The following is a 20,797-nucleotide window of genomic DNA, read 5'->3' as shown; positions in this document are numbered from 1 at the left end:
TGATTCAGAGATGAGTGGGGGTTGGCCTGGGAGTGGGGGTTGGCCTGGGAGTGGGGGTTGGCCTGGGAGTGGGGGTTGGCCTGGGAGTGGGGGTTGGCCTGGGAGTGGGGGTTGGCCTGGGAGTGGGGGTTGGCCTGGGAGTGGGGGTTGGCCTGGGAGTGGGGGTTGGCCTGGGAGTGGGGGTTGGCCTGGGAGTGGGGGTTGGCCTGGGAGTGGGGGTTAACTGACGATTTGCTGGAGTTTAGAAGAAAGTAAAATTATAAAAGGAATAGATGAGATAGAAGCAGTGAAGTTCCTTTGACTGGAAGGTGAGATGAGAACTAAGGGAAATACCCTCAAAATTCAAGGAATAAATTTAAGACTGAGATGAGAAGGAACTGCTTTTCCCCAGAGAGTAGTCGATCTGTGGAATTCTCTGGTAAAGGTAAGTCAAAACAGTCTCATTATATTTATAATTTATTTTTAATACATTTGTGAATTTGGGTATACAGCATGATAACCGGCCATTTTGACCCATAAACCCGTACCACTCAATTATACCCTATTAATCTACACCCCTCAATTATACCCTATTAATCTACACCCCTCAATTATACCCTATTAATCTACACACCTCAATTATACCCTATCAATCTACACCCCTCAGTATGTTTAAGATATTTTTGCATTGTTGGGTAATTGAAGGCTGTGGGGAAAAGGTAGATTATGGAATTCATGCCAGATTAGCCATGATTTTGTTGAATGGCGGAGCAGGCTTGACCAGTTAAGAGACCAACCCCTACCTATGTTCTTGTGTTCCACCATTATTCTTTCCTCATAATCTTCAGTCATCCCTCTTTTCTCTTCACCACCCTTAGGTTCTGATCTTAATGTTCCCCAAGTTATTATCTCCTTCCCTGATTTAGCTCCCCAGTATGTTTTTTCTCTGCATTAATCTCTTGCAAAGACCCCAATCTCTGATCTTAACCATCTCTGGTCATTTACCTGCTTTCTATGGGTTTTCCCTGAGGCCTGAAACTTCTCCACTAATACTCTCCCTGTGTTCCTGAACATTCTCTGCCACAGGTTCCACCTCCCCTTCCCTCAACCTCACCCAACTATTTCCCTCTGCTGTGGGTGGAGATCAGAGGAGAAAGGATCACTCTGTGTACCAATACACACAAAATGCTCAGTGCTGCTATTAAAGGACAAAGTATGTTTCCTTAATTTTCCATGATGATCACAGACAAAACAGATGTTTCAAAGTTTCTTTATTGTTTTGAATTTCTAATTAGTTTATATCAATTTTGATAACAGGTTAATGGGACAAAGTCATTAATTTTAGTACCTTCTCTTTGAATGTTGTCTGACCTGTTAAGCTTTTCCAGCAATGGCACTGCTTTTTTTAGCCTATGGCTTAGTAACCGCTCCACTTCTGGAGGTTGTGGCTCATCAAAGGCTTCAGAACTGTATTTAGATTGTTTATGTAATAATGAGGCAGCATGACACAAACAAGGAATGCCACCTTTTGAATTGACATTTAAATGTAGTCCCATCTGCCCTCACAAAAAGTTATTTTGAATAAAAAAAATAGAAGTTATAAAAGCAAGCATGATTTAATACTTTATTATTTGGTTTACATCTGGTGCAGGAGAGCTGTATCCAGTGATCTATTGACAGCCAATAACTAAATGGTGGAGATACAAATGAGACAAAATTTATATGACTCAACATGATATGGCTTGGAACATTCCTTGGAGGGATGAGAGGCATGAAATAACATCCCAAGGAGTACCAAAGATGTGACCATTAACTCTAATGAGACAGAAAGAGCTGAATTGATGAAACTTAAGCAGGTATCCATTGGAGTGATTTGTTTTCTAAATATCTATTTACTTAGATTTGATTTGTAATCAGTTGCAAGTGCTCTTCAGTTCTGGGTCTAGATATGAAAAGGGTTCAGAGTTTTAAATAAAATCTTCTTCATTTAGCTGCTTTCACATTCCTTCATGTTCCAAGTTATTGTCATGGATAATGTGAAAAGATTTGCTTGATCTGAAAATACATTTAAATTTTTGGAGTGTAGGAAATATGACAATACCCTGAATAATTTAATAATCTTCAGATAATTTTGTTTTACTGATATTGGCTGAGGGACAACTTCTTGAGCATTTCCTTATGGTCCAGGATAACTTGCTTCCAATTGAAGGACCCAAAACGTGAGGTTTGCAAACTTTGTCACGTGTGAGTGTTTGACCGGGTTGTTGGGTAGTAATGTGAAATGTTGCACACTCTATCCACTTTAATTTGGCTTCTGTGCACTCCCTATATATTTCTTCATTTTGAATTGCTCCTAGACCAGCAGTTCAAACAAATCAGTGAGGATGTTACAAATTTTCACAGAGCTTTCAAAACATTCTTATTATTTCCTCTTTATTCCTGGTAACCTCTTGCTATGATTAAAGTCCAAGTACCAAGCCCATTTTGGGAGTCCACTGTCCCGCTTGGAACTAGTGTGGCCTGCCTATCAATGCTGCTGGGGTGTAATCAGAGCCTTGATGTTAGTATAGGCCTGAGAGATGCCGATGTTGGTTATGTTTCCATAATATTTGCTGTAGGTAGTCTGTACAGGAGAGTAGTGATTACTGCTACCTGGCCGATTATCTACTTTGTGCTGAGCTTGAGGACTCGATTTTTGAACATTATTTGCTTTAGATGGGCCACGTTGTGCTGTTTCATTGGAAGTGATGCTTAATTTCATCATTAATTACTGCCTTCACTGAGACGAGGCACCTGTGATAAGGCAAGTGTTCAGTGTTTTTGTTTCTTATTCTGTTCTCAGGATGGGTTGTGGGACCAGATTGTTGAGGATCATTATTTTGCTTATGCTTAGTTGAAAGACTATTCTCTTGCACTTCAGAGAACAAGAATGATTTCAAGTGCCCCTACACAAGCGCTGTATGCATACTGCAGCTTGATTAATTTAGAGTGAAGATGGTTTTAATGTGGAAATTAAATTCTATGCCATTGATACTGTGGATTAACTTCACTCTAAATACCTTTAGGAAGAATGTACTACTCATAGTGAAATAGACATAAATTAAAAAAGAAATTGCCTGAAATTATGATCCCATTGATAAATCAGTATCAGTGCTGAACTTGTAACTTTTAAAATAAATTCCTGAAGTTATTTTCTTGCAAACACCACAATTTCTTCTGGAACCCAATTATGTGACAATATGACCAAACCAAAAGGTCATTATATTGATAACAAGTGTACAGGTCTGTCCTCAGCAAGTATTATGACTGCTAACATCAGTGGAAATGTCTGTTAACAATTTTTAGACTGCTGATAAACTCGTATCAAAACAATTTTGTTCTAATGCTCAGAAATCAGACATCCATTTATCAGACACACAGGATAGAGGTTGTGCAATCAACAAGGAAGGTGGTGTTAATTAGATATTGGTGTGATTGTTGCAGGGGCAGAGAGAGAGGACAACTTGCAAAGAGATATAGCAAGAATGTCCTGAGTGGTTGCTATGGTGAGTTCTGTCTAAAATCATTGAGTGCTAAAGAATAAATGATGTTTAGAGTTAAAGGGTAGTTTACAAATGAATTGCAAACAGAATTGACCACCTGTAGGGAAAGTGGGAAAAACTAAGGACTGCAGTTATAGTTCAGAGCACAGTAATATACAGAATATTGAGTATCTTTTGGAGTATGACACTTTATTAAATTTCATAGCATATTGTCAGCAATATGTAGTGTTTTCTTGGGTATTAATTGTCAATTTTAAGAGTTCTGGTTTGTGCTGCTTGATTTTCGCCACCCAGAGGGATTCATTCAGAACTCAGGTGGAGGATCCACTAAGGACCTTTTGAAGAAGGATTGGAGAGATAACACATCTATCTTTGAGTTTTGTCTTTCCTGGAATATCTTGTACGCCATTATTAAGCATGTTGCATTATTGTGAAATACGTAAAATAAGAATAAAGTCTCTCCTTAGGGAGATTAAGCAGTACCTAATGTTTCACTGAAATTCTTAAACTGAACTAGAAATGTCTGAAAAATGAATTGAATGAACATAAAACCATTGAATGCTATAGCACAGAAAAGCAGGTCATTCAGCACTTCTGGTCTGTGCCAACCATTATTCTGCTAATCCCAACGATCTGCTTCGATTCTATAATCCTCCAGACATGTATCTATCCAATTTATTCTTAAAAATTAAGATTGAGCCTGCAGTCACCATGCAGTCACCATGTTGTGCACTCCCACCACTCTCTGAGTGAAGAAGTTGCCCTTCATGTTCCCCCTAAACCTTTCCTTTTTCACCCTAAAGCCATGTCCTCTTGTACTTATCTCCCCCAATCTAAGTGGAAAAAGCCTACTCGCATCTATTCTGCTGTAACTCTCATAATCATGTAAACTTCTATCAAATTTCCCCTCATTCTTCTTCGTTCCAAGGAATAAAGTACTAACCTGCTTAATTTTTCCCTGTAATTCAATTCCTGAAGGTCTGGCAACTAAATAATCTCTGCATTTTTTCAATCTTATTGATATCCTTTCTGTAGTTAGATGAATAGAACTGCACACAATCCGATCCCCTGCAAAATAATATGAAATTGCCCAGAAGTATGCCTGAGTTGCTTACCTCTAAGAAAATGTGCTCAAGACATTCATAGCTTCCAGTGCTTTCCTGCAGAACAGAACAGAATAACAGAACAGTGCCAGTCTTTGAATTGATATTACCCAGGGTACATTTATAGTAGTAATGCAAAGAATTGAAAACATGGAGGAGTTGAACACTTCAGGGGAGAAGGAGAGGGCTTCCAGGTTCACAGAGTGAATGGCACAGGAACAAAAGGCCAGAGAGAATGTCCTGGATGTCCTGGGGTTGGAGTGATATGTGTGGAGGGGAGGGCCCTCTTGGTCAGCCAGAAAATTAATCTAGAAGTTGGCTGCAGTGGTGTCAGGCAATTTTGTAAGAAATTCGTGTCTACACTTACTATGTCAAAGTTAACTTCAGACCAATAGAAATACCTTTCTTCGAACATCCAACATTAGGCTATTGAAAAGATTGTTCAATATTCTTATCGTCTTTATTTAAGCAAAACCAATGAGGATAATTGTGTTGGATGGGGTCTTCACAAGCATATGTTCTCTGTGCACTGAGCAATGTGTATTTTGAGCACAAGGGTGATGTGCAATCTGCCTGATACGTTCACTACTGCTGTTTCACTGTAGTGATCACATTCCCTTATTTCATTAACAGTTGATCTCATTACCCTCTATTATTGCATCACCATAAATGTTTCTGCCACAACTTACAAGTGCAGCTATTCTTTTTGACTTAGCATGATGTTATTTCACTGGGCTTTGCCCTCCCAAGGAGGATATGGGGCAGGAGGAGCAGATGTAGGATGATCAAACACAGGAAGACACTGGAAGGAGAAGAGGAGGATGTGGATAATTCTAATAAAAAGTACAGTAGGTCATTGTACCCAAAGCCATTTATCTCAGCAGCTGGCAACGTGATGGATAAGCAGAATGGGTGAGAATACACTGGTCATAGAGGCAGCAGTATGGAATCTGAAATGGATTGTTTCCCTGCAGGAGTAACAGTTTGCACATTTGTAACACATGGAAGACTCTGATGGGATGTTTCCATGGCAAGACTGTTGCAGATACAGAGTAAGATGGTGAATGTGTAATCAGGTCCTCCTGGTTAATGGATAAGTAAATCTTGTTCTCTAAGGGGAGGTTGTATGGATCTAAGAGAGAATGGGCTCCTCCATGAGGCCACGTGCATTTTAGTGCTTGGGATTAGAAACAATCTACCAATTGCAAATTGCTCACTGATGTAGATGATTGCTACAGAGAGTTGATCTTTCATTCACAAAGCAGACTTGCACCAATCCAGCCAGATGTCTAATTTTTGCAATCCAGAAATAATATTTTGTCCTCACTGAGAAGAGAGATGCCACATGAGCAGATCAGTGATCTCATTGAACAGGAATTCACCCTTTGTGAAGAGATTGTTCCTGCTAATGGGCCACAGGGATACAAGTCATGAGCATCTTGGGGCTCTCCAGAAGCAAGGGGATGCAGGACATGAGAAGCTCACAATTCTTCATGAGCAGAGAGCTGCTGCGTGTCAGCAATCCGGTTGCTGCCTTAGCAAACTTGGCACACTGGGGGACATTGTTCTCTTACTGGACCAGATAAATACCATCATTACATTCTCTCTTCTGCAGGAGTGGAGACATGTCTTTAGATTCAAGCCCCTCCCCATTTTGAGCATTGTCCTATTCACATTTCACAGAAATTAGTCTTCAAGAGTGGGGAGATGAGGAGCTCAAGAACCAGACACATGGTGACAAGGGGCTGTCTGCTGGTTTGTAGCAATAGGAGTAGCTTGATTCCCAACAGTTGGTTGCACTGTTATCTACCCAGTTTCCTTAGACATCTGTTGTGCCTGTTCATGATGTTGAATCTGCTAATCGGCCACCACATCCTCTCTTGGTTTGGCATTGCTGGCAGCACACTTGTCCGTAACACATGCTCCATCAACCCATTGTTGCTTCCTCTGTCGTCACTTTATATCAAGCTTGACGTCGAAGGGTTGATTCTGCCATGTATCATGAAAATATGCCAGAGTTAAATTTTTATTGAGGCTGAATGTTAAATGACTCTTTCCCCTTAAACAATGTTACCCTGCAGCAGCAATCCCAAGATTTTTGAAGTATTTGGACGTATCCCAATGGCCTTGCTGCTCTGGAACTGGTTGTATCTGATCCCCAGTGAGGTTATTTATTAACTTGCAGTTCTCATCCTCTGTTTGTCTTACTCTTATAATAGTTCTCAAAGTCACAATAAAAGGGAAGACTTCGAAGATAGGCAGAGAAGTACAAGGAAGGTCACACACTGAGATGAAATACCAGTTTTGCTTTGGCCCTCATTTCTGAGCTCTATTATGCAGTTTTGAAAGGGACAGGATAATGTCTTAGGAGAATGGTGAGAATTTTGGGTTTTTGTAGCAAAATCTGACAATATATTGCTCAGATTCAGTTTTAGCAAGCAGTAGAATACTATGCTCCCACTGCCCCACTCTTTTTAATTATGTACCAGTAACTTGTAGTTGCTTAAAATACTGTTCAGCTGAAACTTCATAGTATTTCTTATTATTGAATGATTGTGGGTCTCTTTGGAATTGAGCAAATGGAGAATTATATTTTAAGACAATTTAATCAGAATTACTTAACTGTACTTTTCTCAACTGTGATTGATGGTTTGTTGATCAGACTTCACTAATATTAAGCAGCGCTTCAAAGGGTTCACAATCTCAACCAATATCTGGATCAGAAAGGTAAGGTTAGTGCAGAAAATATCTATTTTGTGCAAAGCCTTTGATGAATGGTGTTGTTGAAGTGAGATGTTTGGCTCAGGAAGACCTGCACAGCATGATGAGAGGGGATTGTTTGCATCAACTAAGCTCTCCTCCTGGCTAATCATTGGTATATATGCTTTTGGTTGTAGTTTAGAGGAGGAATTCAGTAACTTTATTTAACAGGTTCCCTACAGAACTGTCTTGTATCTTAAGGCCAATGCCTGCCTCCATTTTTTTGGGAAAGCAGGGTTTTGATGCTACTTTTGCCTCCTGAATCTTTTGTTCCCACTGCCCTCCGTGGCTCCAAGATTCTGAGGCCCTTTGCCACGCTTCAGCAGCTCTGACTCCCCTGATAAATTGCTGATGTTGTGCGGTATGCAGCAACAGAAATCTCCATGGCTTGCATCTCAAGATTTCCACAATGTAATGCAGACTCCAACATCTCATATTCAGGTAAGTTATTCCAGTAGTTTTGTGGCTATTTTTGTTGATCTGGTGTGGTTGGGTAGCACATGGTGTTGGTTGCAAGGAAATGACGATAATCTTGCTTCACCCTTCTGGGCAAAATCACTGCTGCATATCTCTGGACAAATGTACATCAGAATGAAGATGACATGTGTGATTCCTGCGAACACATTGTCTTAGAAGGCGTAAACATTGTGTCTAGGTGACATACTATTGATCTCTTCTAAGAGAGGTGATGCATACATTAAATAAATGATGAAAAACATTCCTATTGGAATAAACAACACAAGTAATCTTTTTGATCTAATGGTGGGCAACAATGAAGTTGGCTGCTTATATCACATTGATCTTGAACTTGTCAAGATTGTTTTCAAAAAGGGGGAAAAATGAAATATATTTACTGATGCCTCTGTGCCAAAGCCCCACCCTAAGTGTCTGGTCAACATTTCTGATATTTCTTGAAATAAACTGTTGTCAATTATCTCTTTACCTGTCCAATTAATCCATATTTCAGCAATGAGCAAATAACTTCCCCTTAATTTTGGAAAGCGGAACAGCTTCCAATTAATTCTGAAGCTAACTAGTTGGGTCTCCTGATATCAGCAATGTGGCTCTTTAAAATAATGTAGCAACATATCAGTGTGATGTACTCAGAGTTCCATTGAGACTGCTCGATGACAACCTTTGGCTGTTCATTTCAGCTCTGATTTAGGTCAGTAAGGGAGGGAATAAGTTTCACGTGTATAGTGATGCCATGGCCTGCACATGTGACAATGGAAAAAGCAGCTGGAGCTCTAAGAAAGGAAAATGCACAGAAGACCCAGGTCCAGTTGTGTGACAGGCATGATTTAATTCAGAAATCACTGCTAGTATAAACTGTGAACTGTTAAATCATGTTTTTTTTCTATCTGTGACTTGCACCTACTCAATGCATTCTTATGGATTCAAATTCTAAGGTTATCAGTTGGTATTTCATTTTTAAATTTTGTAAAAAAATAGAAGGTAATAACGGTTCCATTATTGTTCATAATTAACCTCAAAAAAAGCTGCACAAAAATTGGCATTGGGTCAATCTACTCCACTGTGATACAGTCTGGCATCCAGCAATAGTGAATGGTTAAATAAATTGAGCAGTCAATCCGATTGATGATTCTCATTGTAAGCAAACCAGAAAATTAAAAAGGATGATTTTTTAGTTTAATCATTGCACAAAGTAGGGTAAAAAGTGGGATATTTAGACAGGATTAAATTTGTACCCAAAACAGCAAGATTTTTTAAAGTAAATTATTTTCAATATCCATGTTTTCTTGTTTCATCAATAGACAATGTGAATAAAGTTCCACCTTCCTTAAAATCTGTTTTTCAGGGTCAGACACCATCTTAATTAATAGTTATGATCTAGCACACTCTTTAAACTCAGTTGCATTGAATTCAGCAAGGCTTAGCTGGATCAATGATTATACAGTGGAAAAAAAGAGAAATTTACATCAAAACAGTTATTTGGATTGGATCTGTAAAGCCTGCTTGTAAACTTTGTGTTTAGCTCTCAGTCTGTAGCTATTGGATGTTGCTGTCAGTTATACAGAGTAGAATTAACTCTTGACAGTGTCATTGTTACTGAAATTACAAATTATGGGCCATTCACATTTAATGCAAACATGATACAAATGCACCATGTGGCAAATATCCAATTGCACCAGTCAAGCAGTGTTCTGACATTTAGAATATAACATGTATGAAATTCTTTGACATTTGCCTAACATAAGGCAGACAGAGTCTCCGCTTTGCCCCACTCCCCTCAGCACCTGGTGTTCCTAGGCTGTCTCCCCTGCAAGTACTGACGAGCCCTGTGCCTGCTTAGCTTCCAAGATCAGACCATCTCGTGCATTTTCAGGCTATTAGGCTTCTAACAAAAGGATTTCATTCCATTTAACAGGTTCTGCTTGTCACATTTGTGGCCCGAAATGTGAAGTTAATAAAACATTAAACACAAGTTTATCAGGTAAACTTCTGAGTGTCTTTTATTCTCCCGTTTCCTTTGTTCTCCTGCTTGTGTTCTTATCTCTCCCTCATACCACGTGACTTCCGGTATATCTCATACATATTCATTATCATGACATCCCTCCTTTAATCAGAAATAAACTTTACCTTCACTTACCAATATCCCTCGGAAACTTACAAACATTGTAACTAATGGTAATACTATAACTCAACTACATAAAGTTTACTTCCTACAGTACTCATACATGCACTTTATGATATAAGATTAAAATACTGTCCCAAAGTTCTTATTAAAACTATGGCACAAAGTCTTTGTATCGTTTGGGCACTTACCGGTTTCGTTTCGGCCTGCCTGCGATATTGTCGTCGCTTCTCGGTTGTTCACTCTCAGCGTCGGAAATACTGCTCGCCTCGGCTTCGGGTGTTTCTGGCGCTCTAGTCACTTCATCAGGAGTGCTGGTAACTGCCTCTGGAACATCATCAGGTCTCTCAGTTTCAGCATCTCGTATTGGCCTTTCAACCTCTTCGCTCGATGTATCTCTGGACTGGTACCTTTTTACACCTGATACATTTCTCTTATACAGGACTCCAGTCGGAGACTTGACTGTCACCATACTGCCACTTCTGGATACGACAGTATAGGGTTGATGGTAATAAGGTGTATCTAGCTTACCACCAGTTTCATGCCTCACTAGAACATTGTCTCCTGGCATGATGTCTGAGTACTTGGCTCCACGTTTCAAATCTGTGTACAGCTTTGCTGCACCTTTCTTTTCAGCATCGTGGTCCCTCATCTCCTGGTTGTCTTGGATTTCCTTTATTTCTGGCATTTTTGTGTGGATTTTTCTCCCAAAAAATGCTTCTGCAGGACTTTTTCCAGTGGTTACATGAGGCGTTGCTCGATAGACAGCCACATAAGATAGCAATGCTTCTCGCCAATTTTGTCCTTCTGCGTGTGCAATCCTCAATCGTTTTTCAATGGACTGATTTTGTCTCTCTGCTTCTCCATTGGCTTGCGGCCATTTCGGAGTTAATTATGATGGTGGATACCTGTGGTCCTCATGTATTCCGCAAATGTCTCTGAAAGGAATTGTGGACCATTGTCAGAGTATAATGTAACAGGTAATCCATATCTTGCGAATATCTCTGCTAATGCTTGTATTGTTTTTTCAGTGGTTGTGGACTTCAACACCACGTACTCATAGTATCTGCTGTAGTAATCTATCACTACCATAATTGATTCACCCGTCGGTAAGGGTCCAAGAAAATCAACAGCTACGTTGATCCATGGTCCTGTTGGAAGTTGCGTACTCCGGATCGGTTCTGGCGGATTACTCCTACTTGTGATTTGACATCCGTGACAAGTTTTAACAAATTTCTCTGCCTCTTTATCACAACTTTCCCACCATACCTTGGTCCTGAGGTTTTGTTTGGTACCAACAATACCTAGGTGTCCTTCATGCGCTAAGGATACGATCTTCGGTCTCAATCTTTGCGGTATCACCAATCTGCAACCTCTCAATACACACTGTCCGATGCAACAAAGTTCATCTATAATGGGAATGTAAGCCTTGTGAGTACACTTGTCCCATTGTCCACTCTGTATGCATTCTCTTACTTCCATGAGTTCTGGATCACGTTCGGATTCTCTCTCAACCTCCTTCGTAGTCACAGCTTTCGGTGTCGCCTGAATAGCTACGAAGCGTACAAAGCTCTCTGTTTCTGTTCTCAATTCTGACTTGGATTGTGGACCACCATCCTTCACCAATCTGGACAGCGGATCAGCAATATTGTTTTCCCTGCAATGTGGATTACTTTATATTTGTAGGGTTGTAGTCTGAGTACCCATCTCTCTATTCTGGCACATGGTTTGGATCTAGGTGCATAGATCACCTCTAATGGCTTATGATCTGTGATGAGTTCAAATTCAATGCCATATAAATATGCATGGAACCTCTCACAGGCCCATACAAGTCCGAGTGCTTCTTTCTCTGTCTGAGAGTATCTTCTTTCCACATCTGATAACGATCTGCTGGCATAGGCAAGGATTCTTAGTCCACCATCATGCATCTGGACCAACACGGCTTCTAAACCAACCGGGCTGGCATCCGCTATGACTTTGGTTGATGCCGCCGGATCGTAATATCCAAGAGTTTTTGCATCTGTCAGGCTTTGCTTCAGCGCTGTGAACGCTTTCTTCTGCTCAGATCCAAAATGAAATGGTACACCTTTCCTGGTTAGTTTCCTTAGTGGTTCTGCCACTGTAGCGAAATTAGGAATGAACTTTGCACAAAAATTGACCAATCCTAGGAAACTCCTCACCTCTGTTGCGTTCTGAGGTGCACGTGCCTCTTCAATAGCTTTCACCTTGGCCTCTGCAGGGTTTAGTCCTTTCCGTGTAAGTCTGTGTCCCATGAAGTCCATTTCTGACACACCGAACTGGCACTTGTTTCCATTCACGGTAAGGCCTGCCTCCTGTAGTCTAGATAGTACACGCCTCAACCGTTTGTCATGCTCTTCCTTCGTTGGTGCATGGACTATGATGTCGTCAGAAATGTTGGCAACTCCAGGAATGCCTTGAATCACTCGACGGATTTCATACTGGTAGATCTCCGAAGCTGCATTAATTCCAAATGATAGTCTCTTGTAACGATACAATCCACAGTGAGTCACAAATGTAGTTACATCTCGGGAACCTGAATCCAGCTCTAATTGATAATAGCCCCATTTCAGATCAATTTTTGAGAATACCTTACTGGTAGTTAGTTCTTGAAGTATTTCCTCCACCGTTGGTATAGGGTGTCATTCTCTAATTATAGCTTCATTGGCCATTCTCATGTCAACACAGTCTTATGTCACCCTTTGGTTTGGGCACAATCACTACTGGGCTGACCCATTGTGTCGAATGTTCCACAGGTTCAATAATGTCTTGTTCAATCAACTCTTTAATTTTGGCTTCGACTTTCCCACGAAGTCCAAACGGAGTTCGGCGCATTGGTTGTGCCTTGGGTTTGACTGTTTCATCTACCGCTAGCTTCAATTGTCGACCTTTCAGCTTTCCTACTCCTTGGAAGACTGCGGGGAATTCTTGCTTCATATCCTCGTATGACTGAATTGAATTGACACAAGCTCCAATATGAAGTATTTCCAGGTCTTGCGCCGTGCTTCTACTCAGCAATGGTTCTCCCTTCTCTTCGATGTCCATAAACTCTGCTTTGGTGTACTTATCTCCAGCTTCAACAGTTGCAGTAAAACATCCAATGGTCTGCAATGGCTTGGTTGCTGTGTATGGATACAGTTTCTTGGAACACTTCTTTGAGGTACAGATGATCTTTATCCTTTTCAACTTCTCCCATAAATGTCGATCAATCACATTACTGTCACTGCCTGAGTCTACAATGACCTGCACTGTCACTCTACCAATGATCACTGGGACCTTCTCATGATGTACTTCATTTAACGTAAATTGGTAACAACTCTGTCCCTCCTGGGTATCATCATCGTCACTGTCTATCTGGCGAATGGTATCTTTCTTTCCAGGATACTTTCCTTTCCCCCAGGCTTTGCCTTTGGAAGTTGTACTCTTCCTCTTCTGGTCTGCATTGGACTTGCTTTTGCACTTCTTTGCAAAGTGGTCCTTACCTCCACACTTTCTGCAAACTTTGCCTTTGGCCGGGCAATATGGGTCTTTTCCAAAGTGACCTCGGTTTCCACATCGATAACACTCCACGTCATGTGACAGCGTATATCTTGGCTGATTATGGCGATGTGAGAGCCTCTTAATTTGCTGGCTTGAGTTGTCTTTCAGGGTCATGGTATGAAATTGCCCTTCAACAGCCTCTAACGCAGCAGCAATGGTTAAAGCATCGGTGAGTTCCAACTCACTCCCTCTTTCCAGTAGACGTCTTCTGAGTTTATCTGATCTACAGTGCTGTACGACTTGATCCAATAATTGGTTGTCCAAATCAGCTGGCATGTAATTGCATCCAACAGCTAGCTGGCGTAGTCTCGTCACGTACTGAGCAATTGTCTGGCCATCTTCTTGTCTCGTTCTCCGAAACAAATGGCGTTGAAATGTAGCATTCAGTGTCACTACATAGTGTGCATTTAATGCATCTACCGCTTTCCGGTACTCATCCTTTCTTCCAGTATTTAAAAGTGTCTTAAATGTTTCCCGAACTGCAGGTCCAGCAGTGAAAAGAAGTAACACCCTCCTCTGCGCTTTTTGTTCAACCGTACCGGTATCTAGAAATAGGCCACGACTGTCGGCGTAGGATTCAAATTCTTCCAGCCATGCCTTCCACTTCACACTTACAGTGCTTGCATCACCCGTTGGGTCAAAATGAGCAATTCCACTATGTGTTAGAAAGTCACCGTCTGCACCAGCCATGAGGAAATATTCCAGCCCCAAAAGTACTGAGTCACAGAGAAAATTCTTGTCTGTAATCCTCTGTAATCTTGTTTAGTCTTTAATTTTCTTCAAGCTTCATCCTCATCGCCAATGTCACATTTGTGGTCCGAAATGTGAAGTTAATAAAACATTAAACACAAGTTTATCAGGTAAACTTCTCCCAGTGGCTTTATTTTCCCTTTTCCTTTGTTCTCCTGCTTGTGTTCTTATCTCTCCCTCATACCACGTGACTTCCGGTACATCTCATACATATTCATTATCATGACACTGCTGACTTCAGTTTTGCAATGGGTGTCGTAAGCATATGATGCCATGAATGTTCTTCAGCAGAAGTGGTTACAATCTCAGGCATGAGCATAAAATGTTATTTTCCCTTTTCCCTATTCAGGAGTACCTACTTGCCTATAATAGTAGCTGTGTTGTGAGGTGGTAAAACAGCTGACTTTCTCAGCAAATTGAAAATGTGGAATAAAGACAAAGTTTAATCAAATGTGTAAATTAAGTAAAAATTACCTTCCCTGCTGGCCTGTCCAAGTACTATTGCCTGGTAAAGAGTTTTTCAGTGTCAGAACACTGCTTGACTGGTGCACTTGGATATTTGCCACACGGTGCATTTGTATCATGTTTGCATTAAATGCTAATGGCCCATAATTTGTAATTGCAATAACAATGACACTGTCAAGAGTTAATTCTACTCTGGACAACTGACAGCAACATCCAATAGCTACAGACTGACAGCTTTGTGCAAAGTTTACAAGCAAGCTTTACAGATACCATCCAAATAACTGTTTTGATGTAAATTTCTCTTTTTTTCCACTGTATAATCATTGATCCAGCTAAGCCTTGCTGAATTAAATGCAATCGAGTTTGGAGAATGTGCTCGATTGTAACTATTAATGAAAATCATCTCTGACCCTGAACAACAGATTTTAAGGAAGGTAGAACTTCTTTCACATTGTCTATTGATGAAACAAGAAAACATGGATATTGAAAATAAAATAATTTTTAAAAATCTTGCTGTTTTGGGTACAAATGTAATCTTCTCTAAAAATCTCACTTTTTAGCCTACTTTGTGTAATGATTGAACTAAAATTCCTTTTTTCTTGTTTGTTTACAATGAGAATCATCAATCTGATTGGCTGCTCAATTTATTTAACCATTCACTATTGCTGGATGCCTGACTAATGATGGCAGATGGTCTCACAGTGGAGTTGATGACCCAATGCTAATTTTTGTTTAGCTTTGTTAAGGTTAATGATGATGACCACTTTGTTTAAATGGTCAATCAACTTTTCAGATGCAAAGCATTGACTGACCTTTTGTCCCCATAGACCTGTCTCACTTTCCTAGTTCCTCCAGAAATTATTTTGTTCAACATTTCACTTTTTGTTTATCTACAACCTTTATTGCCGATAGTAAAATCAGAACTTGTTTTGCATCAGTATTGACACACAACAGGTCTTATCTAAACAAAATACATTTTAATGAAGAATTAAGTTAATACACATGAAGCATCTTCTCCAGGCCTTAAGTGTATTAAAATGTTGCTGATTTTTAATGAAGTAAAAACCATCTTCAGTCGGTGTGGTAAACCACTGTTAAGCCATGGTTGGCTGCTGTTAGCTGGACATGCCTCCCGAGACTAATCCTACCCATAGCCCCTTGCATGCTCCTGCTTTCAATTCACTTCGATCAGTGAGGTTGGTGGTGTTCCAATCTTTAGTTAATAAAAGCCTGATAGTTTCACAATTCCAGCCTTTTGAGATAATTGATGGTACATCAATTTTATTAACTAAAAAGTTCAAAGAAGCATGGAATGGTACCTGAAACCGGAGAATCTTGACATCAACCCTAGATTGTCAGATGCCCTGTGCACGTTTGAACTTTGGTTTAGCTGCTTGGAAAACTTCCTGGAAGTGGCCATGGATGCTATCACCATGGACACTAACTGACTGAGGCTACCACTCTCGCAGATTGGGCCCCAAGTATTTCCGATGATCAGTAACACCAGCTTTTACCAAGCAGCTATGGAGATCCTCAAGGCTTGGTTTCACGGTAAGGTTAATGAGGTCTATGCCAGGCATCTCCTGGCCAGCACAAAACAGCAACCTGGTAAGTCGAGCACAGAGTACCTGCAGGCCCTCTAGAATCTGTGCAGACTGTAAGGCCACGTTGGCCACTCAGAACACAGAGGACCTTATCAGAGATACTTATGTGGCTGGCATCCACTCAGGGTACATACAGCAATGACTATTGGAACAAAAGATACTCAATCTACAAAGAGTGCTTGAACTTAGACACTTTATGTGGACCTCCAGAACTCAGATAAACGTGTGCGATATCAACTGCTTATTCGATAGCAGCAGTACAGAAAGTTTTTTCCTCCCTGATGCTGCTAAATGACTGTCCCTTAAAGTACAGCCTACCAAGCACAGACTATCACTCGCATCGAAATCGTACACAACAGTCATCCAATGGTACTGCATAGTGTCTGTAACTCTTGGAGGCATAGTTTACAAACACTTCAGACTGCTTGTCATGCCACAACTCTGTGCCTCCTTGATACTGCAGCTGAATTTCCAGTGCCAACTTCAGAAAGTCACTTTGCGATTTGATGGGTCCCTCCCCCTCCCTTATCATCTGCAAGGAACAGTTCACACTTGGACCCTCTGCAGGTGATGTGTGGCCTCTTGACCCTCAAGGATGACACCCCCCCCCCACCTCCAAGCTGTTCTCCAATCACTTTCCCCAATTACAAACTGGTGGCCATCAGGATTAGATGGTACTGTGCAGCTGACAGGGTGATCATTAAGTTGGAGGTTCAGCTCTTGTTGGCGAGGGCATAGTTGAGGCCAGCAATAGCTCATGGAGGGACCAGGTGGTAGTGGTAAAGAACTGGGATAAGAATAGGATGGTAATAGACTACAATCAGACTATCAACTGGTGTAAGCAGCTCAATGCATACCAGCATATCTGATGTGGTCAACCAGATTGCACAATATCAGGTATTCCATGATTGACCTGAAATTGGCATATCACCGGCTCTTAATGTGCCCAGAGGACCGCCAGTGTACGGCATTCGAGGTGGATCCCCATCTCTACCACTTCCTCTGGGTCCCTTACAGAATCACAAATGGGGTCTCTGTCTTTCAGTGGGAAATGGACCATATGGTGAACTACTACAATCTTCAGACCACCTTCCAATACCTAGATAATGTAATTATCTGTGGCCATGACCTGTAGGACCATGATATGAATCTCTGTAGGTTCCTCTGGGCAGCAAATATAGAGGACAAATGTATATTCCAGACAACACGGCTAGCCATACTTGGGTGCGTGGTCAAGAATGGAGTCATTGGCTCCCAATCCTGATCCCATGCATCCATTGATGGAGCTACCCCTCCCACATGCCCTCAAAGCACTGAAGAGATGCCTCAGATTCTTATACTACATTCAATGTAACAAGATTTGCCTATTGGTCATACCCACCACTTTTCCCTTGCCAGCAGAGGTCCTAGCTACATTGAACTGTAGCAAAGATGACATTGCCAAGGCAAAAATGCATGCCATAGACAAGTCCACTCCATTCCAAGTAGAGACCGATGCATCTGATTTTGTCCTTGCTGTCACACTCAACTAACCAAGCAGACCCATTGCCTTTTTCTCTTGCACCCTCCAAGCCCTGAAATTTATCATTCTGCCAAGAAGGGTGCCCGGGCCACCATGGAGGCAGTATGCCACTGGAGGCACTACCTTTCCAGGAAATGGTTCACCTTCCTTATAGACTAACAAGTGGTTGCATTCATGTTTAATAATAAGCAAATGAGCAAAATCAAGAATGATAAAAATGCTCAGGTGGAGAATCAAATTGTCTATTTGCATCTATGCCATCCGCTACTGGCTCAGCAAACTTAACAAGCCCCTGGACACTAGCCTATTGAAGACTGTAACCTATGTGACCTTGGAGTTGGAGGTTTTCCCATTTTATCAGATCTCAGAATCTACCATACTCCATTGATAAAGTCCAGACTATAACTAAAAACTGCCAGGTCTGCACTGAATGTAAACTGCAATTCTGCTGGCCTGACAAGGTGTACCTGATCAAGGCTACCTGCCCCTTCGAGTGCCTCAGCATTGATTTCAAGGGATCCCTCCCCTCCTCCAACCAGAATGTATACTTCCTTACAATCATCGACAACGAAATTTACCCTTTGCCATCGCTTGCCTGGACATGAACACGGCCACAGTTACAAGGCCCTACATAATATCTTCATACTCTTTGGGTACCCTGTCTTCATGCACAGTGACCAGGGGACTTCATTCATGAGTGATGAGCTGCAGCAGTGCCTGCTGGCCAGGGTCATCACCACAAGCAAGACCATCAGCTACAACCCTAGGGGTAATGGGCAAGTGGAAAGTGAGAATGTCACAATCTGTAAAACCATCCTACTGGCACTGAGGTCATGGGGTATCCCCATCTCCCAATGGGAAGAAGACCTCCCAGACTCACTCCACTCTGTCCAGTCACTTTTATGTATGGCCATCAGCAACATGCCTCATGGACGGACATTTGTTTTCCCTAGGAAGTCTGCATCAGGAACTATGCTATTCGCCTGGTTTACCTCCCCAGGATTGATCCTGCTCTGGAAGCACATCAGGCAATCTAAGACTGACCTGCTGGTTGAGATATTCTGCCTCCTCGATACTAACCTCAAGTATGCCTACCTTGCCTTCCCTGCAAATACTTGGTCTTGATCTGGGACCTGGCACCCTTGGGCACCTCCCAGACCACCACAGATTTTCAACAGACATTTGCCCTCACTTCAACCATAGGGGTCCCCGAACCTGTAGCTGACCACCTCCAACACCTGGCCACTGTGGTCACAAATGAGGTACATCACCATACTCCCATACTTCCCCAACCCTTGACAAACTATTAACTGGCCAACCCCACAAGCTGCTCAGGATGCTACAGCACATCACTCGCTGTGTCAAAGGAGTCTCGCTGACAGACTTAACCTATAACACGTATATATGTATAGTTGTTTCACTCTCTTTTTTGTATTCTCCCCACAGGATTTTTTGTAGTAAATGTAGTAAACCACTGGTATGCCATGATTTGCTACTGCTGGCTGGACACGCCTCCTGAAACCGATCCTACCCATAGCCCCCTGCATGCTCCCCTTTCACTCTGCTTCAGTGAGTCAGATGTTAATGTTTGTTCCAGTCTTTAGTTAATAAAAGGCTGATAGTTTCACAACATCAGCCTTTTGTGATTATTGATGGTGTATCAATGGAAAAAAAATGGGAATTGAGCAAGGACAAAGATGGGAGTTTACACCAAAACAAAAAAAATGCAATTTTAAGTATTAAGGGGACTTATTCAAAGACTGAAGATCTACTGTATCCTCATTGATTATTGTCAGAGCTGACTGAGTGAAAGAGATTAATTTAGGTGTAAAATTAGGTTGCATGTAGCTATCAAAATTTGAAAAGAAGCCAAGAAAATTAGGGTTCTACTTAAGCAATATTTCTGCTCAATTCTCAGTCTCCATCTGCAGAACTTGTCTTAGAAACAGCTAGGTTTACCAAAATGAACTCCATTTCTGAATCCCACAAAGAGCAACTTTAGCAGATGTTTTTTACTTTCCATTTTAAACAGTCTCCGATCAATACGTACCCTCAATGGCAAAATAAGGATCCTGGCCAAAGGTACAATGGCCATGTCTTAGCACTGTCTCCATCTATTACCCTCCCTACCCCCCAACTTATCCCACCCTTCTCGACCTCTGCAGTCTTGAACAGCTAGATGACATGGAGACCAATAGGGCAACTAGAGAAATTCAGCTTCTCTCAATTTATTCTCTATTAGAGTATTAGTTCCTATAGTTCATACACTTTCCACTCCTTCAAAAACTCTCATTAATCTCATCCTGAGTCACTAGATATTGTCGGTTTTAAAAACTTAGTAATCCTATGAATGAATTAAAAATATGCCACTGAATCATCCAGCCCAGAATACAATCATAATGCAGAGCCTTGAAGGATCATGTCATAATAGTTGGCATCTAAACCAATATGGATCTGCGTGTGATTCTGGTTTGATGAACAATGACCATTAATTTTCAGCCTTGATAGTGATCTTAACAGCTCTACATTGGTTTTAACATCTTCAGCAACTCTTGACATTTACTTTCATATCACCAAATTCCTGCATTTGAAAAAAAAATAGTGTAATACTCCAATTAAAATTTTGGGAGCTGTATGATACAAAGAATTAGACCAATTAGGCTAAATTGGTGGTTGAAAATGTTCTTAAGTATGTTTACAGAATATTACTACTGTTCAGCAGAAAATCATTGAAGCTTTAAAGCAGGAGTGTCAAACTCAAATTCACAGAGGGCCAAAATTAAAAACTTGGACTAAGTCATGGGCCAAACTAAATATTTATTGAAAATTTTCAACAACATTGGCATGTTTTCTCTTCTTTCAACATATGTAACGTTAAACTTTTTCTTATTAAAATAAATGTTTAATAATAGTTTTGG

The 20,797-nt window shown here is 41.0% G+C and overlaps 1 long non-coding RNA gene across 1 annotated transcript in view; it reads left to right on the top strand.

Moving 5' to 3' along the window:
* The first annotated feature begins 1,556 nt into the window (after positions 1-1,556).
* LOC138739140 (uncharacterized) overlaps positions 1,557-20,797 on the top strand; it is a 143,982-nt gene continuing 124,741 nt past the window's right edge. The window contains exon 1 of the long non-coding RNA XR_011342034.1: positions 1,557-1,835. This is a non-coding gene — a long non-coding RNA (uncharacterized lncRNA). The remainder of the gene's footprint in view (positions 1,836-20,797) is intronic.

This window comes from Narcine bancroftii, chromosome 7 (assembly GCF_036971445.1).
Source record: "Narcine bancroftii isolate sNarBan1 chromosome 7, sNarBan1.hap1, whole genome shotgun sequence".
In the NCBI taxonomy this organism is placed as follows: domain Eukaryota; kingdom Metazoa; phylum Chordata; class Chondrichthyes; order Torpediniformes; family Narcinidae; genus Narcine; species Narcine bancroftii.
Note: the sequence above shows the minus strand (reverse complement) of the source record. Positions and strands in the feature narration are given on the sequence as shown.